The following is a 13,466-nucleotide window of genomic DNA, read 5'->3' on the forward strand; positions in this document are numbered from 1 at the left end:
ATGGAAACTTGACTGTTGAATTTTTCAAACCTCATGACCTTGGAAAACATTAAAAGTTAAAAAACAGCCCCCCACTTTGTGTTCTGGAAAATGGCTCGCTGCTGAGAACCCCCTGTCCCATGTGACTTAGATGAGACTTTGGGTGTTCTCTGTTCATCTAGCCAAACACGACCACTCTGCACTCCCTCCTTTGCCCCACTGGTGCTGAGCTAGACTGTCATCCCCACTGAGCAGCTGGGACAGCTTCCCTCCTCCCCTGCCACCTTCACCTGAGCCAGTGGAGGCTCCTCCCAAGAACAGCTCCTGGGAATCTGCTCCGTCTGCTGTCTCAGCTCAGGCTCCACACTCCTCTTTCTCACCTGGTTTACGCCTTTCTATTTAAAAAATAATAATTAAAAAGACACCTTCTTAGTACAGCTCTTAGAAGATTCCAGACCTAATGGTCAGTGTCCTCACTATGGCAATAGTGCCCCACACACTTGCAGTCATCCCTTCTGACTAAGGTACTACATCCAAATTTATTTTTCTTTGACAAATAAGAGTATTTATGGGTGAAATGATATGAGGTCTAGAGGTGGATTTAAATATACTCCAGCAAGGGGAAGAAAAGAAGAGGGTAGATGGGGAAAAAAAGGTAAAATCATTGAAGATGGATATTGAGTACATGAAGGGATCTTTGTGTGTATTTGAAAATTCCATAATTTATTTAACCAGTAAAGGAGGGACGCCTTCTCCTGGGGGCAAAAGGAGGCAGCAGGCAACTAGAGGTTCTTGGAGTTGACCCTCTTGTTTTGAGTCCGAGCCTTGACTTTGACCCCCAGCCAAAGGAACTGGGGTGGGGGACATAAAAATGACCAATGTGGGGAGATTATGAGGTTTCCAATGACCCCACAAAATGTCCACATCTTCAGGTGGGAGCTGGACACTTGCCTTGAGCAGGAGGCTTTGTTCTAAGGGCAAATGTCCCTTCTGTCCCTCCTGCCCTTTTCTCTACCCTATAGGTGAGGTCCAGGCCAGAACAACTGAGTGAAATAATTGTGCTAGGACCCCAGGCAACAACCAGAACTGTCCAAGGAACACCAGGCCACAAGATCACCCTACATGGGCCTCTTCAAGGCTGCAGAGAGTAAAAATTTGGGTCCTGGAGATGGTGTAGGTTCAAGTCTCAGCTCATTGCTTCTGGGCGTGTGACCCTGGTTGAGTCATGGCACCTTGTGCATGTACAGGATTCAGCAGGATCTGGTGTGTGCAACGTGCTCAATGAGTGCTTGGTATTTTGTTGTTCCTGTTCTGGATCCTCCAAACTCAGGTGCTTCATGTATATTTTTATCTGAGAGAAGATTCCTGGCTCAGAAGGCCCCCATACTCCATGTGGTCAGCAGGAAATCACCTTCGAGTCTTCCATGAAGATCTTTAAAGAAGAAAAACAGGTTTAGGGAGATGGCAGGTCCAAAGTCTTCCTGCTGTCTGCTCTGCCTAGGTAATTTACCTCGTGCAAACAAGAGGCATGATTATAAAGCAAGGGGATGGATTTTGAGTATAGTTTATAAACCAGACTCTTACCGTTTGTTTTGCCTCCCTTGGTCTTTCTTTCTTTCTCTTTCTTCCTTTCTTTCTTTCTTTCTTTCTTTCTTTCTTTCTTTCTTTCTTTCTTTCTTTCTTTCTTTCTTTCTTTCTTTCTTTCTTTCTGTCAGATCGACAAAATATACATATATTTAAATTTTTTATTTATTTATTTTTTTCTATTACAGTTGTCCCACTTTTTCCCCCATTGCTACCCCCCTCCACCCACCCCTTCTCCCACAGTCCATCCCCATCACATTACCCCGTTGTCCATGTCCATGGGTCATTTATACTAGTTCCTTGATCCTTGTTCTTTCAATGTAAGGTATTTTGTAGGCTCTGAGCATTACAGGAAGCTTATAATTTGATTCCTGAGACAATTTATAAGAGTACCACTCAGAAGCAAGGTTTATTTTTATATGATAATAAGATAAAATGAGCATTTAAAATATTTTATTTATTTATTTTTAGAGAGAGGGGTAGGGAGGGAAAAAGAGAGGGAGAAAAACACTGATGTGAGAGAGAGATATTGATCGGCTGCCTCTCACATGTGCCCTGACCTGGGACCAAACCTGCAACTGGGGCATGTGTCCTGACCAGGAATCAAACTTGTGACTTCGCACTTTGTGGGATGATGCCCAACCAATTGAGCTACACTGGTCAGTACAATAAAATGAACATTTTAAAGAAAAATATTGTGATGCATGATATTATGTAACAACCTTATTAAAGTTTTGTACGAGATGCTACGATTCCAAAGAGGGATCCGGTACTACAGGTACTTCTCTCAGGGCAGGTGAAGGAAGCCCCACCCAGGAAGTGTTGTACGTCAAGTCTTGATGGACCATGAGAGTATCCACTGCAGAGACCTGGGAAGTAGGCTTCTATCTCCACTGCGCCCCTGTCAGACTAGTCCTTGTCAAAGGCAGAGGGACACCAGGCAAGGACAGATATCGCACTCTGCAGACACTGGGGTGGTCCCCACCACCCTTTCTCCTCTTCTTCCTTTCATAATAGAAGCCCCAGGTTTTGGCGTTGTATTATTCAGCTCAGGCTACTATAACAAGGTGCCACAGCCTGGGTGGCTTGGACAACAGGCACTTATTTTCTCACAGTCCTAGGGACTAGAAGTCCAAAATCAAGGTGTTGACAGGGTTGATTTCTCCTGAGGCCTCTGTCCTCGGCTTACAAGACAACCAGCTTCTCCCTGTGTCCTCACGTGGTCTTTTTTCTGTGCATGTCTCTGTCCTAATCTCCTTTTCTTATAAGGGCACCAGTCATATGGGATTAGGACCTACCTAATGACCTCATTTTAACTTAATCACCCCTTGAAAGACCCTATCACCAAATGCAGTCACATTAAAAAATATTTCTACTGTTGAAAAATAACAATGCTCTTAACTTTGGAACTTAAATATAAAGAAAAAAATGTCTCAGCCCTAGCTGATGTGGCCCAGTGTCAGCCTGAAAACCGGAAGATCACTGGTTTGATTCCCAGTCAGGGCACATGCCTCAGTTGCAGGCCAGGTCCCCAGTTGGGGACGTGCGAGAGGCAACCAGTCACTATTTCTCTCACACATTGATCTCTCTCTCTCTCTCTTTCTCCCTCCATTCCCCTCTCTCTAAAAGAATAAAAATAAAACCTTTAAAAAAATGTCTCAGATTCATGACATGGAAGTTACACACCCACAGAAACCCACTTCACTTATACCTAAAATAGGGCTGACAGATTTAGCAAATAAAATTACACATACAGGGCAGCCAGCCTGGGACATACTTGTACTAGCAAAGTAGTCGTGTGCATCTGCACTTCAGATTAGACTGGCATTCTCTATTTTATCTGGTATTTCTTTCCTAAAGACATACAAAACATGCCGACCTAGGTTTCTTTAAATAAGAATAAGGAGATATTTTTTCTTAGAGGATTTTTCTTTAAGAGACCCTTTGTCAGGAAACACGATAATATCCTCTGTTTCTCGGCTTTTTTCTTTTGACATTTTCTAACAATCTGAGCACTGGCCTATCTCTCTGTCACCCTGGAAAAGTTGACAGCACCTTTCTCCTTGGAGGCAAAGGAGGTCTCACTCTGTGGCTTAAACCTGGATTTCAGGTAAAGAGGGATTGGGACTTATTAGGTTAGGAAGCAGTGAGGGACAGGGCTCTTTGAGGCCAGTTTGGGAATGTTTTGAATACACAAAGGTAATATCAACAATCTAGACTAGGAACATAATCTTTAGAATATTAATTTAATTTAATTTTTTAAATAAAGATTTTATTTATTTACTTTTAGTAGAGGGGAAAAGAGGGAGAAATAGAGGGAAAGAAACCTCAGTGTGTGGTTGCCTCTCACTTGTCCCCAACTGGGGTCCTGGCCTGCAGCTCAGGTATGCGCCCTGCTTGGGGATTGAACCAGAAATCCTTTGGTTCACAGACCAGCACTCAGTCTACTGAGCCACACCAGCCAGGGCTTAGAACGTTAATTTTTAAATAAATATTTGAAGCTGCAATTAGGGTCATGCCAGAATTGTATTTAAACAAGAGCACAAACTTCTAAGGGATTTCTGTGTTCAATCAGTCGGTCAGACACATTGAATCAAGGCCACTGTGATTACCGTCAGGGTAAATGCAAATCTAAACAATAAATACTAATTTAAAAAGTTTCCTAGTGCCAAGAGGAAGCAATAATTCCCACCTCCTCATCAACAGTTTCTAGAGAAAATTCAACACCGTCCATGCTCTCTCCCTTTTTGAGATGCATGTAAAACTTTCTAAAAGCTGAAGCAGCCTGTAGTCAGTCAGGTGTGCATCTCAGGATGTTTTCCTGGGCATGCAGATCTGTCTTTGAAATGTGAACATGGAAGAGAGTCCCTGTCTGGGGGACCTTAACCCAGGAGCTTGTATACACAATGAACTTCCTCTTGTTGAAAAGACAGGCGTTTCATTTCTCTTTTGAATGAAGTCAACTGCCATGGATGTTGTGGGCGACATCTGCCGGACTGCACAAAAGGGTGGGGATTCTTTCTGTCCTTGCCCTCTCAGCGCGCTGTCTGTCTGTGATGAGCATTGCGTTCTGCCTTTGTGCTCGTTTCATCATTCAACTGTTTCTTTCTCTTCCACCTCTGTGGAGAGGTTTCCTGGACCAGGAGGTCTGGTTGTTACTTTTGTTATTAGGCTGAGGTACAGGCTTGGGATTTTGTAAACTTCTCTGAAGTTACCCCTGCGGACAGCCACGCTGGGAAGCACCGACTCACACCATCCCTGGGGGGAGCAAGGCTTCTGCTGAGATCTTCTGAAAGTGCTGAGTCCACTTCTTTTCTGAAGAAAGTGCTGATTCGCAGACCTTTACCTCCAGCTTCTACCCCTTTTCTGAGCTCTAGTCCTGTGTTTTCAACAACCGAATGGAGACATCCACTAAGATGCTAAGAGGGTGCCTCCAACTCAACAGATAAATGAGCTCATCTCCCCACAAACATTGTGCTCCTCTTTTGGCTCCTAACTGACTTTTTGGGACCAACAGTGACTATCTGCCCAAGCCAGAATCCTGGTAGTCACTCCTCAAAAATACATTGTTAGGAAGGTATAAATGCTTGCTGAAAGGCATTGAAATCATGCAGAATTGAGGCAAAAAGAAAAGGCAATCCTCATCACTCTCTTTTAGTCCCATTTTCCAGGGGTCTCTTTGTGTATGTTTTCTTCCAGACTTTCTATCTTTGCAGGGAATAGAACAGCACACGCATGTACACATATGCATAAAGGCAGACACACATGTGCATGCAGACACATGCACATGTACACAAACATGTACTCTTTTTAATGGGCTCTCATTCTACATAACATTGGAACCATTCTTGAATCCTCAACCCATATTCACTCAGTAACCAAGTCCTATCCTCTCTACCACCTCTACGACCAAGAATAAATGTTGGATGAATTCTATTCAATGTACCCAGATTAAAAGTTAAAACTGATTATATTGTGCTAAGTTATAGAGCCCAACTCAGAAAAGTACATAGGGTATAGTTCATTTGTATGACAATTAAGAATAAGGAATCCAAATTCCTAGTGATTGAAATAGGAGCAGCAGCTGCCAAGAGGTTAGAGACTGATGTGAAAAGGAACAGGGGAAACTTCCTGGTGCAAGGGAAATGTGCTGAGCTCAATGTGTTATGTGTGTCAAAACTCATTAAATTGTACACTTGAAATCTATGCATTTCACTGCACATAAATTTTACTTCAGGTTTTTTAAATGTGAAAATATAAACTGCAGTGCTTTATCAGTAGACCTGAATCTATGTAGAAGAATAAGAGGTCAAGCCCTGGCTGGTGTGGCTCATTGGATTGAGTGCCAACTCATGAACCGAAAAGTTGCCAGTTCAATTCCCGACCAGGACACATGCCTGGGCTGCAAGCCAGGTCCCCAGTTGGGGGTGTGCAAGAGGCAACAAGTTGATGTATCTCTCACTCATTAATGTTTCTCTCCCTCTCTTTCTTCCTCCCTTCCCCTCTCTCTAAGAATAAATTAATAAAAATCTAAAAATTAAAAAAAAGGGGGCCAAGCAGAGCTAGCATAATATTGAAGAAGAGCCAAATAAAAGACAGTATCCCAGTCAGATATGAAGACTTGTAATAATTAGTTATAAAAATTCAGGCAGTGTGGTATTTCCATTAGGATAGACAGACTGACCAATTGGATTTGTTTCCTGTGGCTGCTCTAACCAAGCACCACAGACTTGGTGGCTTAAACAACAGAAATCCATTTTCTCACAGTTCTGGAAGCTTGAAGTCTAAAATCAAGGTGCTAGCAGCGCTGTGCTCCTTCTGAAACCCATAGGGGAAGGCTTGCCCTGCCTCTGCCTGCCTCTGGTGACCGTTGGCAGTCCTTGGAATTCCTTGGCTTGTGGACCCATCACTACAATCTCTTCCTCTGTAGCCACACAGACTTCTTCCTTTTGGATGTCTCTTCTTATAAGGACACCAGTCCTTGGGTATTTGGGCCTACTCTAATCCAGTATGACTTCATCTTAACTCATTAGATCTGCAAAGATCTTATTTCCAAATAATGTCACAGTATGAGGTTCCAGGTGGACATAAATTACTGGGACTCTATTCAATTCAGTACACCCACGGAGCCAAAGAGAGATCCCAGGAACAGACCCAAGAATATATGAAAACTTTATTGATGACAGAAAGTGAAGATTGGTGGGGAAAGAAAGTGCTGGGACAACTGGTTATGAGAGAGAGAAAGAAACTGTTTTCTGAGTGTTCAGCACCGAGCCGGCCAGTTGATTTCTCTTGATCAAGTTGGTTGCACAGTTATGTGTATTTTGGAGCATGGTAGCTTTCTCTGGAGCCTCAGGACAAGAGCTTATTCTTCTTTTAAAAAAATATTTATTTATTTGTTTGTTTATTTATTTATTTAGAGGAAGGGAGGCAGAGACAGAGGAGAGAAACATCGATGCACGAGAGACACATTAATGAGCTGCCTCCTGCTCGCCCCCAACCAATGACCTGGCCTGCAACCCAGGCATATGCCCTGACTGGGAATCAAACTGGTGACCTTTCTGTTTGCAGGCTGGCACTCAATCCACTGAGCCACACCAGCCAGCGTGAGCTTCTTTTTGAAGAAGGGAAAACTTCATCATCTATCAGGACAGTGCATCTATTTCTTTGGTTGCCGTGAATGGATCATCAACAAATATTTATGATCAGAAAACCACTTATATCAATTAAAATCCAGCTTCCATAATAAAGGATCTTCTATGTAATTTCACATAGCAAATGGCTCTGTCTTGCTCACATAATAATCCAGTGTGAGTGTCTGGTGGACAGTCTTCCCTCTGTGGCTCTCCTGTTCCCTGAAGCTTTTGGGTGGTGCATGAGGAAAGTGCACACCTGCTTCCTAACCATGTCATCCTACTGTGTCATGTATGACTTCTGCTCATGTCTTACTTGGGAGCAGGTGTTACAGGGCCTGGAAGCAAAGGGGACTAATGAGATGGCCCTTGCTGAGCAGCTGCTTCCAGCAACAATGTCACACTGTGGGACGAGTGGTAATCCTGGGTGCAGAGTCACCATCTCCCCCACAGCATTCAAAACAGCTCAGACCACAGCCAGGCCCCGAGGAAGCCTGCAGCCAGGAGTGAGGGCCTTACTGCTGTCCTGGAAGGATTTACCTGCTCCACTACATAAGAGAGAACTTGTCTTATTTTATGATGTTTTGCCTCCATGTGAGTATCCTTGAACGTGCCTTATAATGTCAGCGCCAAGTGATCCATGTTAGAAACAGGGTCAGTACAGGGCTTGACTCTATTGGTGCCATATGTGTCATTACTATAGTTTCCATCTTCCACTATGGTGTTTACATCAAGAGTATTTGGTGGCAATTTCTTTCTAAAGGCTCCACCTCTGCCAATTGCATGGTTTCCCGTAGCCAAAAATGTATGTCTCATGGGAAGTGGAATCACTCAGAGTTGGGATATTTTTAGTTTAGGATTTACAAGATATTCTGCATCTGATGTTTGGTCTTTGTGAACTTCAGCTTCAATATCAATAGTGCATTTATTTTTCACCCATTGAGCTTTTTCTTAGAAAATGAAAGAAAATTATCTGCATAATCCTTGGAATAAAGGGGTCATAAAAAGTTCAACCACACAAGATGAGAAACTTGCTTTGTGTGTGTGTTTGTTTGTTTGTTTTTAAAGCTTTCTACAAAACATCCTAAAGATTTTCTCAGATCTCTTGGAGGGTTTTGCATAGGTTGAAACTGTGACAAAAGGCCTCAGGAACAAATAAGTATAAAACTAATTTTGTCCACTTTCCGTTTCTTCAAGTAAAGAGTCAAGCGAATTGTTCACAATGATCCCCCCAAAATCAAATCAATAAATAATAACTATGCTTATTCTCCCAGAATTTGTTTGGAGGCACTGCTTGGAGAGAAAATAGTTGAAATAGCAGTCTAGAGTGGCGGAACTTCAGGAGGGTGTTTATTTTTAGAGACTTGCTGACATTTCCCAACAACCACCTCCAGGCTGGGCAGCTGCAATCCCTCATCTTACACATGGGGGCTGCGGGCTCCTGGCTGTTCCCAAGAGCAAGCACAGAAAAGGGGCCTGCTGGTGGCCTCCTCTCCTCTCCCCCTGCCAGGTGCTACCCCTTCAGCCTTCCAACCTGGACTCATCCCCGCCTGTCCATCAGTGCCAGGTCCCATCACATAACATTTACTGCTATAGCTGTGTTTAAGTGTACTGTTTAGTGTCATTAAGCATATTCACACTGTTGTGCCACCACGACTATACATTTCCAAACTCTCCTCTTCCCAAGCTGGCACTCTACACCCGTGAGTGCTATTTCCCATTTCCCCCCGCCCCCAGCCCATGACAGCCACCATTCTACTTTCTGCTTCTACAGGTTTGACTACTTCAGGGAACTCATATGAGTGGAATCACACAGTATTTATCCTTTTGTGTCTGGCTTGCTTCTGTGAACATAACCTCCTCAAAGGTCCATCTACGATGCAATGCAGGGAGGTTTCAAAGGGTTTTGTAGCCCACATAAGCTTTCTGTTGCTGGGAGGTACTCAATACATAATTTCAGTTGACTCTGTATTCCTCTTTGAGCATGATGGACATGTTTCTGACTGGGTGGGTCAGTGTATAGTGAGAAGAAATCTCTGCATGGAGAAGGAAATAGTGAGGGTCATAGAACTCTAAGAGGGCCCTCTCCAATCTTGGTGGGAGTCAGAAAGCAAAGGGCTCCATTAGAGTATCCCAAAATGAATCCTTTTAACCTCCTTTTGCCAAAGCCATTGAAAACAATGTATCAGCATAAAACCTGTTGAATTTTCCCTGGGAACAAACCTGAGACTTACAGTGGGTTACTCTCTCACAGGGCCTATTTTTCTCAGAAAAGCTATGGAGAAAAAATATTAATTTGGTCAAAAGTTAGAGCTAATAGAATTCAGGAAGAGTAGCAGCTCCACGGTGCTAAGGTTTCCATGAGAATGAATGGGACATGTGAAGAGCTGCCTTCACAGCTGGTAAACACAAGGGGTAGGATTTATGAGTTCGTCCCCAGCAAAGAGCATCGATGGCAATTGTGCTCCTGGTGGAAAGCCACTGTGTGGCCTGTCTATGTGCCCCTGACCTCGGCTATGTCTCCTATCACATGACCTTGGTTATGTGAGGCTCAGGGATGCTAACTGAATAATGTGGTGCCTATGATGGGCTCACAGGTAAGAGCACAGGACAAAGGAGGTGGGTTTACATCCTGTCTGGCACAGCCAACTCCCTGTAACTGACACCTGCCAGGGACAGGAGGGACCACAGAGGGTCCAATCAGTCAGCTCAGGTGTGTCAGGCCAGTGCCAGAAGTTTCCATTCCCCACAGAGAGGAAGTGCTGAGACTGGACTGGCACCTGCCACATGACAACTACTGGCCAGAAAGTGGGAGGCCCCACACTCCGCTGTGAGGATAATAATACAGCCTGCAGGGCCAGGTAGTGCTGAGTGCTGCTGAATGCTCCCTGACGAACTTGGTGTTCACACAGCCCCACAAGAGAGGTGCTATGATTCTCATCTCCGGTAGGGGGCGCTGAGGAGCACGCCTGCACACTTGCACACGAGGCTCTCCACCTCCACTCCCAGACATCCCCCACACACGTACGCACATATGTACACACAAGAAACTTTCCCGACGCCGTGTAGTCCGCTGGTTTGTGGCAAGGCGGGACTACAGGGTTCCTACCTGGTCCCAAGGCCGCAGCAGCTCCCTGGAACCCTGAAGGGAGAGAAGAACCCCCTGAAGCTCGGCCGCTGGTAGTGCAGGGTCAGCTCCAGGAAGGCTTGGAGGAACCTGTGTGCTCGGGCCGAGCCACAGGACAGAGCCCTCTCCGGGCTGCACAGGTGAAAGCAGTGATCACCAAAGTGGCGTAGGCCTTCAGGGCTCTGACGCCCGTGCACTCACTCATTTCTATTCTGGGTCTGGCAAACCCCGGGGGGTACAGATCTCAGGGCCAGGCTCATCCTGAGCTCACAGCGCCCTCTGGTGGCATAGTGACGGTGTGGCTCTCTCACTTCCAGAACTAAGATTTCTGGGGAGGCCCTGGCTGAGGGGCCTGTGGACGATGATATCCATACAAGTCCTGTCCCTCAGCGGCCCCCATGCCGCGCCTAGAAGAGTGAGCACAGAGGATGCGTGAGGGCACAGGACACTCCTCAGTAGAGTCGGCCAGGATAGGGCGGGAACGTCAAGCTGGATTCGCCTTCTGTCTAAGGTGCCTTCAGGAAAGTGCCCTCTTGCTACCCTGACTCCATCACAGACACCTCACAAGCCCTGGGTTCAGTGACCAAACCTGACTGGTTACGTCCCAACTAAGAGATAGTGTAAGAGGTAAAGAAGCCAGTGACTCTCAAACTTGTAGGAGATAATTAACAAATGAATCATGGAAAAGGGGCGAGGAAATGCCACTCCGCAGCTCCTCACACATATCTCTGGGATCAAAAGGAGGAAGATTGTTGTCACCAAACACAGAGAAATGGCTAGATAACTTTGCAAATAAGTTGGAGATAGACCTATAACTGTCCCTGGCTGGTTTGGCTCAGTGGATTGAGCGTCGGCCTGCGAGCTAAGTGTCGCTGGTTCGATCTTCCAGTCAGGGTACATCAGAGAAGGAAAACTCTGACTCCAAAAAACCTCCGCTGCCTTGCGGCATACCTCTTCAGGGGAAAGGCTAAGGGAGTAAACCCCGACAGAAAATCCGGAGCCACAGTCCCTAAGGCGGTTTGACGTTGTAGTCAACACCGGCAACTCGTGCGGCGCACCTGAAGCCAAGCTGTATTGACTCCGTCTTTCCCTTGGGCCCTTCAGCTGCGAAGAGAGGGGGGGTCTGCTGCATGGGCAACAGCAGACCCTCCATATCACCCCGCCCAGGCTCTGTAGCTTCAGCTTCACTGGAGAGGACACTCCAGCGTCATCGCAAGATGTCGATTCAACATGGGAGGAGACAGATACCGTGTCACTCCCGAGTCGGACTGCACAGCCATTCTCGGCGGTGCAGATAGACTCTTAAGAAGCTACACCATCGTCTCTGGAGACGGACGGCTGCCGACGAGACCTATAACTAGATTACCCTTACTTAATCACACCCTGAGTTAAGTAGTTAATAACATTAGATTGTGAACCTGGATTAACCAGTAATGGAGAAACAGGGGAGAAGGAGAGAGGAGAGGGAGCTAATCGCGTTAGTATAGAATCGGTTTTCTTTGTCTACTTTGGGCGTGCACATCGCTGGCTGGCTGTGTGCCCAACTCTGCAGACTTGTTAATAAATGCCTCGCTTTGCTGCTCAAGTCCTGTGTCCTGGTGTTTTATTGTGAGCGTTTCTCACACCATGAAGCACTTTTAGTTAATAAATTTTTATTTCAGACCATCCTACATAATTACTTCAGGTCTCTTAGTGTGTAAGGCCAGTACACAGGCCTCCCCTGAGCTTGTCAGGCTAATATGTGGCCCTTATTCTTTCTTTTCTTTTCTTTTGTGTGTGGCCCCTTTCCTTTCACATAATAATTTATTTAATCTATCTCTATTGGGGAGGGGGACAGACATTTATGTCATGTATGTCAGTCTTGAGTAATATCATTCAACAGATTGTTTTTTACATTTTTATGAGAAAAAGGAATATGTCCTTAATGTGATCCACCCAAAAGTAAAGTTACTGGACCAAGGACCCACACTTTCTAAAGGTTCTTGGTACTAATTACTGTTACGGTGGTCAGTGATGCAGGCTGTGAAAGAATTCACAAAGAAAAGAAAGTGCAGAGCAGTTTTTAAGAGGGTAAGTGTGAGAAATGCTCACAATAAAAACTGGTACACAGGACTTGAGCAGCAAAGCGAGGCGTTTATTTATGAGTCTGCAGAGTTGGGTGCACCCTCAGCCAGGAGAATGTGCGCACCAAGTAAACAAAGAAAACTGGTTTTATAGTAATGCGATTAGCTCCCCCTCTCCTCACCTTCTTCCCGTTTCTCCATTACTGGTTACTCCGGAGTTATAATCTGACACAATTATCTAAATGCCCCTTTTGTGATTTGTAAATATGCTAATACTGTCAACTTCCTTCTCAGAGACCCTCTAGTTACATTTGCCCTTTGTTAATAATGATTTTCTACTGGGTTGGAGTCATTATTTCCTTGTTTCTTACAAAAGGGAGGGAGAAAGAGAAGGAGAGAAACATCAATGTGTGGTTGCCTCTTGCGCGTCCCCAACTAGGAACCTGGCCTGCAACCCAGGCTTGTGCCCTGACTGGGAATCAGACCAATGACCCTTTGGTTTACAGGTTGGCACTCAATCCACTGAGCCACACCAACCAGGGTGCAGAGTAAAGATTTTTATTCACTAAGAGAGAAGAGGGGCAAGGTGTGGAGAGATCACTAGCGTTGAAGGGTCGGGGGCTTTGGGCTTTTATTGGATTGTAAAAGGGTGGGGGATTGCTGTTATGTGGCCCCCGGGCTGTTAGGGGTGTTGTAACACAGGTTTCTTTTGGGTGGTTTTGCATAATCCGCAGTTTGCACCAGTGTTATCTTTTGCCTGCGGCTGTTGGGGGTGGGAGCTGTTAGTCACTTATTAATTTTCTCTGTTTTCCAGTCCTGGGGACATAGTTCAGAATGTTACAGAGTTAACCTGGCTACAGGTTCCAGGGGTCCCATCTGGGGTCGCCAAAACTGTTCCAGAGAGAAAGGGGGTTCTTTCACACGGTTCTTTCACGTGGTTCTGGGGTACCATATCATCAGCCTCTGTATAACAGTCTGGGAAAACATGTGCTTTGCCCTTTCAAAACCACATGGTATTCTCCCTTTCAAAGTCGCATGGAGTTCTCCTCTGCCCTCCTTGCAAACTGCGTGGTTCTCCTC

At 45.3% G+C, this 13,466-nt stretch overlaps 1 protein-coding gene across 1 annotated transcript in view; it reads right to left on the reverse strand.

The window, feature by feature from the left end:
- GRTP1 (growth hormone regulated TBC protein 1) overlaps positions 1 to 10,524 on the reverse strand; it is a 44,340-nt gene extending 33,816 nt beyond the window's left edge. The window contains exon 1 of the mRNA XM_090258159.1: positions 10,306 to 10,524. The gene's annotated coding sequence lies outside the window, so the exon portion shown is untranslated. The remainder of the gene's footprint in view (positions 1 to 10,305) is intronic.
- Positions 10,525 to 13,466: the final 2,942 nt, after the last annotated feature.

This window comes from Furipterus horrens, unplaced genomic scaffold, assembly GCF_987537825.1.
Source record: "Furipterus horrens unplaced genomic scaffold, mFurHor1.1.pri manual_scaffold_12, whole genome shotgun sequence".
NCBI classification, from domain to species: Eukaryota; Metazoa; Chordata; class Mammalia; order Chiroptera; family Furipteridae; genus Furipterus; species Furipterus horrens.